At 35.2% G+C, this 16,652-nt stretch overlaps 1 protein-coding gene across 3 annotated transcripts in view; it reads left to right on the top strand.

Annotated features, from left to right (window-relative positions):
• tacr3a (tachykinin receptor 3a) overlaps positions 1-16,652 on the top strand; it is a 97,372-nt gene that overhangs the window by 69,216 nt on the left and 11,504 nt on the right.

The raw sequence follows: 16,652 nt of genomic DNA, 5'->3' as shown, positions 1-16,652 counted from the left end.
AGAGAGCAAACACCTCATCACAGACACTGGTCCAGAGAAAAAAAAAATGCTGTCACACATAGGGTTTTGAATAATTCACTCTCGTATAACACTATACGCTTTTGTTTTCGCAAGCTTTCAGGTCAACTTGACCTTGATTCTTATGGGTGATTTTTCTATGCCACTTATGTATTGTTTGTGCTATCCAGCCAATCCAGGCTCTTTAGAAATTCATTTTCTTTTATAATTTATATACACCATATGCTGTATATAGCTATATGTACATTGTGTATTCGTATATGAAGAGTTCAGATGCAAAAACCTCTAAGTACCATCTTAGATTTTATTCTAAATACTTTTTTCAGGATCTTTTGTGTGGGTTTCACTTTTATAGTGAAGAATAGTTTTTTCATTCTCTTAAATGTGAGCAAACTGGACATAAACCAAGAATAAGAAAAATCCTCATTTTAAAAGAAGTAGAGATATGCTTGATTTAATTCACCCAGCGACTAAACACCATCTTGGTAACACTTGACACTAATATAATGGATTGTTTAACATTGGATGTAACATCAAACTTTACTGATGAGAAAAAAATAAATAAATGAACAATAGTAATGTATCATAAACATGAAGGCAATAGATTTGAAGGAATTCTGGTAAAATATTAAGGAAACTCACACAGCAGTGCGTAATTTGAAATGTTGGTTGGCTAAGTGGTGGAACAAAAAAAAATACAAACAGTCTTTTTCATTGATACACTTGCACATGTAGTAACAAAAGTTGGAATAGCCAGAATCAAACTGAATGGACTCATCCATAAACCACTGTCACGGCCAGGCGGTCGTTACAGCTAGACTCAAACCGGCGCGCGCCTGCACAATCCTTCCATCACACAATATAACCGAGACAGTGTGGAAAAAATTAAAATAGCCTACACAAGCAGTTACCAAAATATCCATCGTTGCGGTGAATCTATCTCAAGTAAAAACACTCTTTAAAACACTTTACAGCAAGTCTAACTAAACCAGTTAGAAAGCAAACCTTTTTTGTTCATGAATGTTTACTTTGCCCCTTTTATGAAAATGACAGTAATAAAATTCCATAATATGAAGCAATGAAACAATGGCGCTGACTTTCATCACACATTATATTTGATGAATTAAATAAATAAATAAAATAAGGATGCTTGACCACAATAAGCTATTTTGGATATTATAGAAGCATGAATATTAAAGATATTATATATTTAGGGATTTACAGTCAGCTAAAGTTTCTTTTTAAAGGTAAAGAACCTTTTTAAAGGTAAACCCCTATTTAAAGTATTTATTATAAAGCACTAATTTAGGAAGTATTGCAATTTATTTGTTGTTTTTACGGAATGAACCGCCAACTTATTCAGAACGTTTTTACGCAGCGGATGCCCTTCCAGCTGCAACCCATCTCTGGGAAACATCCACACACACTCATTCACACTTATACACTACAGACAATTTAGTCTGCCCAATTCACCTGACCCGCAAGTCTTTGGACTGTGGTGGAAACCGGAGCATCCGGAGGAAACCCACGCGAACGCAGGGAGAGCATGCAAACTCCACACAGAAACGCCAACTCACCCAGCCGGGGCTCGAATCAGCGACCTTCTTGCTGTGAGGCGACAGCACTACCGCGCCACTGCGTCGCCACTTTAAAGTTCATATTATGTCATTACTCAGTTTTGTATACTAGCAGGCCTATTTTAATAAAATAGAAAAATACAAAATAATCAAATATAAAAAATGATAATAACAATAATATTCATAATAACAACAACAATTAGTATATATATTTTGTGAGGTAAAAAGATTAAAAGAAGGGCCATTGGATTTATTGTAGCCCCAGGGCCCAATGTGATCTTAATACAGCCCTGATAATGATGTGTGCTGGTCTTGTAGTGCTGTCCCATTTCTTAGGGGTAAATTTTGAAGCCTGTCCCCTTCATACTCTGTTGTGAAGGGGTAGGGGTACAAAAATAGAATTGGGATTGGGCCTTAGTTTAAACGTAACACTACAACCAACTAAATATTTACGGCAGGCTCCCCCCATGTATAACGGTAGAAAAGAGATGCCGGTGAGATTAGTTTACATAGAGGAGCTTGTGATCATAATGATCTCTCTCTACTCACAGCCTTCATATTCTCCCAAATCTCACATTTGTTTCAGTTTGTGAAAGAACAGTTTAATTGTCTTTCAAGGAGTGTTTTTTGTTATCCATCAATTAAAATGAGAATTTCTTCATGACTGAGTTATTCTGCCTGCTCTTTTCTCTTTTACGTGTAGGATATTAGTAAAAAGTTTATAAGTTTATAAGTTTAATGTTTTGATAATTTCATGTGTATTTTGCATGCATTCACGGCTCGCGATGCAGTTATATATGCGTCATCTGTTATTGGTGACTGACTGTAATGTAATGCACATAAAAATGTAATTTATTATTTAATTTTTATAGGACAGTTAGAAATCGTCACCTTGGAATTATAAGGTTCTGTCCATTATTTTTGTCAAAATTGAGTTATTGACATATTCTTATTAAATAAGAACTTATTTACATTATAGGATATTTTTTATAAGTTGTTTACATTTTAGACTTTTTATTTTAAAAAAATGTTACACACATACTGTTTGCTATGTAATGCAAAAACTTAGCTCAAAATCTCAAAATTCAGAACGCAGAAAGAACCTTATAATTCCAAGGTGACGATAAAGACTTATATAGCTATAGATGCATTAGTTGCAGAATTTTGAAGCCGCTTAACTATAAAAATGCTTCTTATTGGATATTACGTCATTCAGTGTGACTATGCTTGACTTTATGGAGAGCTTACGAACTAATAACTACGATTTGCCCTAAGAATGTGGTGCAAGCGTGAGAACAAATATAGTTACAAACTAGCTAGTAGTTACTACTGTAAGCCCCTAGTAAGGACTTTACGTTCCAGTTTAAGAAAGAACTTACGAACAGCTGGTGCAACCCTACCCAGATTTGTAAAAAATGCTGGGTTGCACTCAATTCTTTCATGTTGTCCTAACACAAATGGATTAAATAAATTGTATTGTTTTTACAAATTTAAGTGGATTAAACATAAGACAATTCAGTTTTTATCTCAAGAATTGTGATGTTTTAGTGCATTTTAAATGTAAAGTAGCAAAAATCTTTGAACAAGTAGTTAAAATCTTTTCTTTTTTGAGGAAAGTGATGGATTTAACTAGTATTTATTGTTACAATCACAACCTTTTTTTGTTCGCTCTCGTTAGCACTACGTTTATGTTTTTGCAAGCGTTCAGGTCAACTTGACCTTGATTTCTTATAGGTGATTTTCTATGCCACTATTGTTTGGCAGTCCAGGATTGAGGTGATGGTTTTTACTGTTGCACGTACTGCTAAAATCACAACTATTTTTTCCCATTGTATTCTGGTTGGGTAGATCAAGCAGACCATCTTCTTGACCACTCCAAACTGAAAAAAAATATTAATTAAGTTTACTATTTTTTTCTAAGGTAAGTGGTTGCAAGCAATACATATGGGCTAAATTTAAGCAAGGGCGACACGGCCCGTATTTGTGTAGGTGTCCTCCGGCTGCTCCTAGGTGTTTCCCCCACAGTCCAAAGACATGCGCTATGTAAACTAAAATTATGTGCAGTTTATGAGCGTGAATCAGTGTGTATGGATGTTTACCAGTACTGGGTTGCAGTTGGAAAGGCATCCGCTGTGTAAAACATATGTTGGATAAGTTGGCGGTTCATTCCACTGTGGCGACCCCTGATCACTAAACCCAGGTAGCAAAGAATTCTGGCCCACATTTGGCATAAAGCTGGCACAGCAGGCATTCGTCCGGCACTGGCTTACAGTATGTGGGCCAAACATGACTCAAGTTTGGCAGAGGTGGCATCGTCTTTAAGGCAGCACATACAACCCTAACCCTAACCCAGATCAAATGGAGTATTTGGCCCAGATGTTAAAAACTGTATATGTGGGCTACATAAGTTTGGCCTATGTTGTCCCAATTTTAAAATGCATTTAAATTAAAGAAAAAATTCTACCAATCGGGTCGAGAAAAAGCACAGCCATGAAGCATAATCCTTCATGGGTTTATCAAATTCATTACAGGCGTGACACACCAGCATATCTGGCCCAGTTATGGATTATTAACTTGGCTGAGACTTGGCCCTGATATGGTCCATGTTTGGCACTTTTATGGAAGCTAGACTAGGTCAAATCATATACCATAACTCATTGCAGCATGTGGGCCGAGCAAAAGCTAATTATGTGGGCCAGATCTGTGCCAGATAAATTTTGCTATGTGGGAACTGACTAAGCCAAAGGAAAATGAATGAATGAATAAATTTAAAAAAAAATTAAATCCAGTAATATTCAGCTTTAACTAGTTCAAATTCAGTCAGTATGAGTTGTTTGCAAACACTTACTGTACCTTTAAAACATTTAACAAATCCAATGAATCATTTTTCCTCTTGAACTGGGATAGGAAACATATTAATAATTGTCTACCCGTGGTGACTACTTCTTCTTCTTTTCTTCCCTCGAGCTTGATTTAAGCACCAGCTCTTTTGTTGTCTGTCTTATGAACTCTATCAGTGTATTGATCAGTTCATTGACCATCCTTCATTCTTCAACATCAAGAAAGATCTCCAGTCTCTGTTTGCCCCGGATGTCTAGAGTCCGCATTCAAGCGCAAATCTCCCCCAAAAAAAGACTTCCATTTGTGCGGGAGCGCCCTTGTCTGGTTTCCATCTCTGGATTGAAGAGGCAGGGTGAGATAAGGGTTGAGATCTCTTCTCCTCCATCTGGATTTGAAGAGGCAGGGTGAGATAAGAGGAAACAAAGCTGTTGTCGGGCCAAACGCGGCGGCCTTCAGTATGCAGATGCTTCTATCTGGGGAGAAAACTCTGGCTTGAAGGAAAGCGTGAGCAGCAATCATATAAGCTTTCCTCCTTTTACCTCCAGACTTCTCACTTTCAGCTCCTGCTGAGCTGTAGATCGGCCACCGTCTCTGTCTGGGTCTTTGTAATGGGGTTGGGAATATTCTGATGGCATCTCTGGGAAAAAAACACAAAGATATGCTATTGGGGTTGGAATACTGATGAAATGGTTATACTGGTAGGGGTGAAATAAAATAAAAAAGATCTCTTTTGAAGAATGTGACTTTCTAAAATTACATTTGTGTTTTATGTGTCTTCAACGTAATGTTTCCGAACGTATTAATGGCGTAGCTTTAACAGAGAGTGTCTTTGAAATGCGCCTTTGATCTTTCCTTTGATTTAGGTTTCAGGGTTATTCATTTATGAAAGGCTGGAGTTATATTTGGTATGCTTATTGTTAGGGTTGGCTGATATATGAAGAGAAAGATATATGTAAATGATGTGTGAATAAAATGTTAAAAGTTTTCCAGTACTGGATTGTGGCTGGAGGGACATCTGTTGCATACTGTAAATCATATGCCAAAATAGTTGCTGGTTCATTCCACTGTTGCGAACCCTGATAAATAAGGGACTTAGCTGAAGGAAAACGAATGAATGTATGAATGAATGAAAATGGTAAAGGGTTAGTTCACAGACAAACATTTTAATTCTGTTATCATTTGCTCACACTGTCCTTGTTGGAGACCGGTAAGCATTGACTTTTATGGTATTTGTTTATCTTACTGTCGAAGTCAATGGTTACAGTTTTTAGATTTTTTAAAAATATATATTTTTGTGTGGTAAGTTTTCTTTTTTGGGTGAACTCTACATTAAATGTTTGTTTTATTCTATAAAGAATATTCTTTTACATTTCACATTCATATACTGTGATTATAGGATTGATGTATTTTACCTTTATTGACTGTTGGTCAATATAACAAATGTTTTCACATGTTGTGAGTAAAAATAAGGGTTAGTCCACCTAATACTGATTTCTGCCATCTTCTAAAATTAAAACATTAGTACTGTGTTTTATGAAAATATATATAAACACCATCTTTGATCATATTTTAAAACTATATGACTACATGATAACTATTTTACCTTGAGCCTATGTTGCGAAAACTGACTGAATATTGAGATTTCAAATTGAACAATGACACCATTTCTATAGTTTCAACTTCAGTTTTAAGTAAATTGTAAGACATAATAGGAAAATAATTATCAAACTTCAATTAAGTGAAAATAAAATTTTATCCCTCTTTTACATTAGCAGCGACTTTGTTGCTGCCTGTCACTCTGGGTGGTGACCTGCTGCAAACACAGGTTTGTGTAGGTCTACAGCATAGAGAATACAACCGGCCTCAGAGTGAGCTCCACTGGTGCTCCTATTGGCTCGCTTGTAGTGTGAATGAGGCATTAATTACAGTACAAAAAAACACTAAAATATTGAAATTTATCATAAATATGCCTGCCATTGGAGTGATGGTGGTTGGAATATTTACTAGTGTTTACTTTTTTCTTTTAGCTTTATGTTTAAATTATCCTTCACTTTTTCTGTATTTTAGTGAACATGCGCAGTCAGAGGCACAGCCTTTTAAAGTTTCTAGATAATAGGTAGCTATACAAATCTATAGACACAAATATATGTGTATTACCTAATGGGCATTTATACAGTAAAATAAACAAGATGCCATTTAGATTTTAGCATCGAGTTCTCTAATGGCTTGTGTCTCCACTGCCAAAAGGGTACTAATGGTACAGCACATGTAACCTCTGGTTAAAAAATGTTTCTGTAATTCTAAGTTCATAATAGTCCAAAACAGGATGATAATAATTAAACGTGACAGTTTGACAACCATGACAACCAATAGCGCTCAGCTTTGCGTCTAGCTCCACCTTTTGGTACCTTTTGTCATGCTAGGTACCCTTTAGAAACGGTACGTTTTGCTTTTTGGTACCTTTTGACAGTGAAATATAAAAGCGTAAATAAAAAAAAAAAAGCATACCATGAAAGTGTAACAAACCGTGCCGTACTGTACCACTCAGTGGAAACGGGCCATAACACAGTGGTTCTCAATTCATTCCAGTCCTCGAGCCCTCCCAACCTGCACATTTCAAGAGTTCACACTTAGATAATGTTCAACTATGGTAGCAGGTTTGGCATGCTGTCCCGGGAGAGAACCCTGAGCTCGGAGATAGATGAGACCAAGGTTCCCGCCTGGTCAATGAGCATTAGGAGGGATAAAAGATCAGGGGCCTCATGTACGAAGACTTGCATGGAAATCTTACTAATACATTGCGTACGCACAAAGCTGTAAATGTGCATACGCAGAAAAAAATTCAGATGTATGAAACACTGCGTACCCCGAGACACATGTGATCATGTATTGACACGTTCGATCATGAACTCGGCTCGAATCCAGCGTCTAATGAATTCTTTCTTTTTTTTCCCCGCTACATATCAGATTTTGCCAACTATTTATCACGAGAAAGACAAGTAGGAATCATCAATAAGTTTGTGCATCATATTTTATTTGCACATTTATTGAATGGAAATGTTTCTGATTCACTCATGCAAATTCATCTTCAGATAGTGTCTTTATAGCAATGTGCGTGCGGTAGATCGCTCAGATTACATTGGGAAAACAGGCGACTGCTGCAAATTGTGCTTTAATGTTTAGCTGGTCAACTGTATGGTATGGAAACCTTATTTACCTGCTAGATGAACCCGTCTCATACAGCTGCCATTGCAAGGCTCAGACACTTTGTAGAGAGGAATTTAACACAACTGCCTCTAGGAGTCGCCAATGGAAATAAAACAGACACGCACAAAAAATGTGCGTACGCCAGCCAGAAAGCTGCCGTGAAGCTGCGCACATTCCCACGTTCAGTTCATTGTTAGTAAATCCAAACGTGAGCGATTCTGAGCGTGAAACCTGGCGTACGCAAAGTTTTTGTGCGTACGCAGCGTTGATACATGGGGCCCCAGGTGTTTCTCGAGTGCCTCCTTTATACTCTGGCTAATAGGTTGTTCTGATAGATTAAGTATGTATGCGTTAGGTGCTTGTGACTGTATTACGATTCACTTATGTACTTGTTTTTAGACTGTGGGAGGAAACCGGAGGACCCAGAGAAAACCCACGCAAACACGGGGAGAACATGCAAACACCGTGCAGAGAGTGTCGACTGGCTTGATTAGAACTTGAACCTGTGGCCCTCTTGCTGCGAGGCAGCAGTGCTGGCACTGAGCCATCGTGTTGCCCGATCATGGAAGAGATTTAGGGAGGAGGGAAGGATAGGGGTGGGTGCTTTCCAAAAAACGAAGATAAGGAATGAAGTTTAGGCAGGATATTTATAGTGGTTATAGAATGATCTGATAGGCTAGCTAATGATTAGCGATGAGGATCAGCTGTCGTCGATCATATCACGTGCTCCTCTCGATATTAGTTTGTGAAACTTCACTTTGTATGTCTCTCTATTTGACACTCAGTATTAGTTCATGGATCTCTCTATTAACGAGCTGATGATCTGAATCAGCCGTGTTCGGTAAGGAAGACATACAAAATTTGCGGGGCAGGGGGTTGTTGCTAGATTGGAAATGGTTGTGGCCGGAAGTTAACAAGAATAATTTGTATATTTATAACATTTCCGATTTATTGTGTTTTTTAACATCTACCCCTACCCTAAACCCAACCGTCACAGTAAGGTAAAAACAGTATAGTTGTACTGAGTATTATTGATGTTATCTATTAAATTACCCAATAAATTTTATTTTTTTAACGGCTTCCCCCACCCCAACCCTAAACCCAACCATCACAGTGCTGTAAAAATATTAATTATTGTTATACAGCGTAAAAATTTGCTGCTATATTAATGGGCATATCGCACTTTCGGCTGGCTGTGTATCCGATTTAGACTTTACCAGGGCTGGGGGCTGAGATCCGGAATTGAGAACCGCTGCTTAATTGAGAACCACAAGAATGAATATTCTGTGGGCTTTATGGAATTTAAAATAAAATATAAACTTTTTTTCCAGCTTACACAGAAAAAAATAAATAATATAATAAATAAAATAAATAAATAAATAATAATAATAATAATAATAATAATAATAACAATAATAATAATAATTATTATTTTTATTATTATTATTATTATTATCATTATTATTATTATTAATATTATTATAAATGTATTAATTAAAAATAAAATCCCTTTTTAAAATTAGGTAAATGTTTCATAATACAATAAACTCGTCTTAAGAGACCAATGTCTTCCTGACACCTTAAAATGACTCTTTTAATGATGTCAGTATCGAAATCATATAATGATTGTTTTCAGATATTTAGCTGCTCATTCATTGAGTTCCTGAGGTGGAGAGATTTTTCCGTCTGAAGGAGACCTAACGAATCTCTGCTCTTGAACAGTGTAATTAAATTCATTAATGGAATGAAGCGAGAATCTCCTCCAATCAGATATGAGGTGACGACTGAAAAAAAAATCTTCCTCTTGAAGGACGGGAAATGGATTTGTTATGGCAGAAGACCCTGCAGTGGCAGAAGGACACTTAGCTTGAAGAGAGAGCACAGATTTTGAGGAGAGAATAAAACTGACAGGATGGAGAAGCACACAGTGACTCCACACACAGCACAGTTGGACAGCAGAGCGGTAAAAGCATCAGAGATCTGAATGAGAAACTGTGATGGTTCTACGTGAGCTATATATGTTACAACTTGGGTTGAGCCATAAATAGCTCAGCCCAAGTAGTAGCATATATACAGTAGTTCATATACCATGACTTCTATCGTGATTATGAGATTTTTGTCATATACAGTTGAAGTCAAAATTATTCACCCTTCTGTGAATTTTTGTTTCTTTTTCAAATATTTATCAAATGATGCTTAACAGAGCAAGGATTTTTTTTTTCACACAGTAATTCCTATATATTTTTTAAAAGCCGTAAAAAAACACACACACATTTTAAGGCCAATATTAGCCCTCTTATGCTAGGATAAAATTGTTTTTCGATAGTCTACAGAACAAACCATCATTATACAATGAATTGCTTAATTACCTTAATATACCTAATTATTAACCTAGTTAAGCCTTTAAATATCACTTTAAGCTGAATACTAGTGTCTTAAAAATATCTAGTCAAATATTATATACTTTCATCATGGCAAAAATAATAGAATCCAGTTATTAAAACTATTGTGTTTAGAAATATGTAAAAAAAAAATAAAAATCTTTTTTGCTTTAATCAGAAATTGGAGAAAAATATGTTCAGGGGGGCTAATAATTCAGCAGGGCTAATAGTTCTAAATTCAGCTGTAATCCAAAAATCTAATATCACAATATATGTAATTTCATGTATTGTTAACAATATAAATGATTACATGGTACCTGTCACAGGTAGGCTCCCTCACAGACATTCAAGACTCTTCAATTCAATACAAGACAACGAACTAAACCAAAAAAGAGGTATAAATTCACAGAACAAGATTGAACAGATTACAAACAGGGGTGAGACAACAGAGGGGTATTGCACAAAAGGTTATCCTAGCTGAATTTAGCCTTGACTTAGTTGCATGAAAGCAGGCTAAATTAAGCTAAATTAAGTTACTATGGAGATTTTCCAACTTTAGAATTAAAAATAAGTATGTTTAACTTTATTTGCAATCATTTTATATATGTTCAAATATATATCCATTTCAGATTTAAATATAGGAGAGAGAAAAGAGAGATAAAAATAGATGAAAGATTAGAAAAAAAACTACTTTTGGTGCATTTAAATAAAACAGTTTTATTTAAGTTATATTCATTAAAACAGACGAGATATTAAGAATAATAAAACATTTATTTTCCCCCAATATTTTAATGGAGTTTCCACGCTCGCCTGTTGATCCTGATGGCTAATTCATGTAAACAGATTTTCATTTTATTTTACGCTTGAAGAACTAAATACATCCTTAAGTCTATTTAACTGAATGAACTGTAATTACATTATAACATCAATGCTGTAAAAGGAACCAAATCAAATTGAAAAAAGTCACATTAACCATTCACCGAAAGTTTATCAGTATGAGAAGAAACACTAGCTGTGCACATACCCTATAAGAGTTATGTCACATCGTGAAATATATAGGTTATGCATAACATGATATGATATACAGTTGAAGTCAGAATTATTAGCCCCCCTTTTTTCTTTCTTTTTGAACTATTTCCCAAATTATGTTTAACAGAGCAAGGAAATTTTCTCAGTACGTCTGATAATATATTTTTTTTCTAGAGAAAGTCTCATTTGTTTTATTTCGGCTAGAGTAAAAGCAGATTTTAATTTTTATGAAACCATTTTAGGGACAAAATTAGTAGCCCATGCTATATTTTTTAATTACACTAACCTGCCTAGTTAACCTAGTTAAGCCTTTAAATGTTACTTTAAGCTGTATTGAAGTGTCTTGAAAAATAACTAGTGAAATATTATTTACCGTCATCATGGCAAAGATAAAATAAAAAGTTATTAGAGATGAGTTTTTAAAATTATTATGAAATGTGTTAAAAAAATCTTCTCTCCGTTAAACCGAAATTGGGGAAAAAAATAAACATGGGCCAAATAATTTAAGGGGGCTAATAATTCTGACCTTACCCGTATATATATATATATATATATATATATATATATATATATATATATATATATATATATATGGTTGAAGTCAGAATTATAATATATATATTACATAGCCTTACAACTTATTGTTGTATGTGATGTTCAGGAGCATATTTGCTGAACACAGAGGAATGTGTTAATGGGCATTTTGCATTTTTAAGTATAGCAAGAAACAAATGGCAAACTTCAAATAAAAATCACTTAATTCGTTAACAAAATGTATGCTCACTTAATATGATTCATGATATAGTTGGCGAAAAGGGTTAATGTTAATAACGGGAGATGAAAATTCATTTCCTGACATTGCATTAAACACAATACACACAAATAATGACAAATCAGCTGTCTCCATTAAGCTCTTCTTGTTTACTACTGGTTGCTAAGTTACCAATACTACAGTGAACTGCTCTAACAACTTAATGGAAATGCAAGTAATTAAATGTTTTTTTTTTTTTTGCAAACTTTCAAAAGATTTGCTTCACGTTAGAATGGAAACCCAGCTAGTGAAGACCTCATGTGGTGTCCTTGTTTTTGTTATAAACGTGTTGCCTGGGGTTTTATGTCTTGCGGCAGACGCATTTCTTGCCCAGAGTGTCTGAGCTTGAAGGTTGCATGAGCAAGATTTTGGTAGCCTGACATTGTTTGGTGCTTTTGGGTGCGGGAGTATTTGAATGACAGGCAGTGTCTTGATGAATTAGCATAATGAGTAAAAACACAGCCGTATAACCGTTTGTGATCTGATTGCTCCTCTGCTGTTCTCTTTGTTTTCGCCAGTGTGAAACAAGGTCGGTCACACTGTCGCATTGCAAGGAGGCTGCTCTTTGTTTTTTATACATATACTATTATATATATATTTTTAAATGAATAAATACATTTTTTATATTAAAATATTATATATAATATACACTCACCGGCCACTTTATTAGGTACACCTTTCTAGTACTGGGTTGAAACCTCTTTGGCTTCAGAACTACCTTAATCCTTTGTGGCATAGATTCAACAAGGTACTGGAAATATTCCTGAGAGACTTTGCTCCAGTTGCTGCAGATTCGTCGGCTGCACATCCATGATGTGAAACTCCTGTTTCACCAAATCCCAAAGCTGCTCTGTTGCATTGAGATCAGGTGACTGTGGAGGCCCTTTGAGTACAGTGAACTAAATGTCATGTTCAAGAAACCAGTCTGAGATGTTTTTTGCAATTTCTGAACCTACTCTTCGAACGTCACAGCAGAAATCAAGACTCATCAGACCAGGCAACATTTTTCTAATCTTCTGTTGTCCAATTTTGGTGAGCCTGTGCAAATTGTAGCCTCAGTTTCCTGTTCTTAGCTGACAGGAGTGACATCCGGTGTGGTCTGCTGCTGCTGTAGCCCATCTGCCTCAAGGTCTGACATGTTTCGCGTTCAGAGATGCTCTTCTGTATACCTGCATACTTTTGTCTTTGCCATTATGATAGAACACTGTATTTTATCAGTTATTGTGCAAGATACTAGTATTCAGCTTTAAATGCAATTTAAAGTCTTAACTACGTTTACAAGTCAAGTTAGGTTAATAAGGCAAGTAACTGGACAACAGTTTCAAGCTCTGGTATCTTTGTTCTGTTGCCACTGTTAAAATTTAAATAATAAAATAAAAATAAAATAAAAAAAATCCTAGGGTGGCTATAATATTGGCATTAGCATTTTACAGGGTATTCACTGGGTCTTAAAACATTTTAAAATGCTCAAACTTCAAAAACAAAATTTATTTAGGCCTCAAAAAGTCTTACATTCACTGAAATATTGTCTTGTAGGTCTTAAACCATTTTAAACGGGTCCTAATTTTTACTTTATGTACAGTAAACCTACCCAATCAATCCATCACACGTACAATCACCAACAGTACACACTTAACTATATTCCTAAGTAATATTATAGCATTCTGTTGTGCATGCATTTGGTATTTAAAGATTTGTTTAGATTATGTTGAAAAACATTTATGTATAAAACTAAGGTCTGCTTGTTTTGACACATTATTTAAAATATGTGGCTAAGAAATAACTAATTAGAATTAGATTTTTTGATGGTGCAAGTCTATTTTGTTTAGGTTGGGCCTTTAAAAATGTCTTTAGTGTTTAGCCCTATATACATCTGAAATTTCATTCTTTGTGGTCTTAAAATGTCTTATTAAGTTTGACTTAATTTCAGGTGAAACCTGCAGAAACCCTGATTTTATTTCAAATGTAAAAAAAATTTTTTATTCCAGCCAACCTGAAAGAAGTCTTTTTCCAGAATAAAATGTTTGTTTTTTTGATGGTCCATTTGAGTAGTAGTAGACTGTCTGCTTAATATCTGTTAATACTGCTCCTTTAACAGACATTTAACTGACTAAAAGAAACTTTGCAAGTACATGCCAACTTATACTAGCCCTAACCCAACAGTCTACTTATAATCTAATGAGAATTAGTTGGCATGTAGATGCAATGTAACTTAAATTCAACAAGCAGACCATTAAAATAAAGTGTGCCCTAAAATTAATATATGATATGGCTGTGAAAATTGTCTTACTCTGTTAAACATAAATATTATTCCCCTAAAGTATTTTTGTTAAATTTGTAAACAATAATAGATTAATAAACAAATCCATAACAAAAAAGGAATCTTTTTTTTTTTTTTTTGTAGCAAAGTCTTTTAGCAAACAAGAATCTAATTGAGACCAAAATGAGTGGAAGGCTTCGACCCGCTTCTTTATGTACAAGTCAGTAACACAATGCAGCTTGCATGACACATAGATCTTCCCCAATAGCAGCATCCTCATTCAGGTGGTGTGAGCTTTCATCTGTCCCTTGGCTCTCTACAAAGCGCATACAACTAGTCATTATAGCAAGAGATACTCTTTTACCATTGACTCTATGTCTACAGTGAACACTGAAACCACACCACTAGCTTTTATTTTTCAGTTGAAAGAAATGTGATTAGTGCACTGTACAAAAAATAACGGTTAATTAACAGTTTCTGTATTTAGTGTTTTCTTGTTTGTTTAAGGTTGTGAATTGCATAATGGGATGTTGATCTCTGCTCTGTCGACTTTTGATGTTGAAAAATTTATCCCTACAGTTTCACAAAGTCACTTTTATTGACATTTTAGTAGTTTGAAATAATAATATCAGGGCTTGACAACATTACTTTTTTGATCACCAGCCACTGTGGCTAGTAGTTTTTCAACTCATCATTTTTACTATCCACAATTCATAATGTTAGACAAAATATTAATCTGTTCAAAGAATGGTTAAAGTGAAGCAACCAGTTCTGCTTACAAAAAGACAAATCTAGAGCTCTTGAAAGCAGCAGGACAGTGGGTGCATGAGCATAATTTTTTTGTCTAGTCTATTTGAAAGAGAACCGATCACACCAGTTGTGTTTCTAGGCACAGTTGCTTCACGCAAGGAAACGGGAGTGCACACGCGTTTTAAACGCGCATCACATGAGCTGTTAGCGAGAGTGATCATCCCCTCATTCGGCATTCACCTACTTTCTTTTGCTCGCACGAACACAATTATTTTTTTGGTCATCTTTATTGTCCAACCCTGCTTTTAAGAAAAATACAATTTAAAAAATATTTTCATCTGGCCAAATTGGCTAGTAGGAGAGGCTGTCTAACGCACCACAGCTGAAATCTACCTGCGTTTGATGGGCTGGCTGGTGTTAATGTCAAACTCTAAATATAATGTATAATAAATAATATAGAGAGAAATCAATCTGTAAAACAACAGAAAATGTTCTGGCAGCTTATTACAAGGTTTTTGTACCATAAAATACAACACAGACCCTGACATTTTATCACTTTAAATTATTAAAAATATTTTAAAAAGTCACATTTTTCCAACTTTTTTTTGTTAAGGGTTGTCAGAAGAAATATTAATGTCTCATAATGTAATTCAAAAGCAAAAATAAATTGGAAAATAAAAACATGAATCACAAAATACAGAAAACTGCTAATTTAAGAATATTTTTATAGTATTTTTTTTAACTAAACACAACTATTGTATTTTAATTTCAATGAAAAAACTAACAGAGTGAAAAACATCATTATTTGGTTAAATAATTCTACACTGCAAATCAAATGCTTTTCCTACTGAGAGTTTTTGTCTTGTTTCTAGTTCAAATATCTACAAGTTCTTAAAATAATTTCTAGAAATAAGCATTTCAAGAGTTCACATTTAGCAAATAAGCTATTAAAAGCTTATTTGGCATGCTGTCCCGGGAAAGAGCCCTGAGCTGAAGGGATCCTCGAGCCCAGGGCTCCCTCCCATTTGCAGAGCGAGAGGGGAGCTTGAGCATAGGTGGATCTTAAAACTTCCCCAGCTGCTGTAGCTAAGGGGAAACACATGAGGAGGAAGGGAGCTGGACAAGTCCCTGATTTGCTAAATCTGTTATGCATTAAGTATGGCTCATTATTATATGTATATATTATCATGAAGTAATGTCTCGGCTGTGTATTCAAAAATTGCGCTACCTTTTTTTCATTCTCCTGCCTGTGCACTCGCTGGTGACATTTCTCTGCAAACCAATAGCGCTTAGCTGCACGTCTAGCTTCGCCTTTAGGTGCCCTTTTGTCATACTAGGTACCCTTCGCAAAGTGTACCCAAAAAGTGGTAAAATACGGTTCGCTTTTTGGTACCTTTTGAGAGTGGAAATCGCCATAAAAGCGTATCGAACCATATCGTACCACACCACTCATTGGAAACGGGCTATAAGAGACTATTTTCCATTCATACATTTCATCATTGATTCCAGAAAATAGTATAAAAATCTTGTTTCGTCTCGTTCTCATGACCCTTCTCTCATGTCTCATCTCGACTCATGGAGTGAGCGTCTTGTCACACCTCTAATTTTAAGACAAGTAATGTCCTGATTTTAGAAATGCCATGCCAAAATTAAGTGAGTTTTTCCTTAAAACAAGCTAAATAATCTGCTGGGTTAAGTTAAAAAAGGTTATTTTGCTTATCCTATTGGCAGATTATTATTAATTATCTTAATTTTGACTTATTATTTCTGAAAATAAG

This window comes from Danio rerio, chromosome 1 (genome assembly GCF_052040795.2).
Source record: "Danio rerio strain M-AB ecotype USA chromosome 1, GRCz13ab, whole genome shotgun sequence".
NCBI lineage: Eukaryota > Metazoa > Chordata > Actinopteri > Cypriniformes > Danionidae > Danio > Danio rerio.
This window is presented reverse-complemented; position numbering and strand designations above follow the sequence as displayed.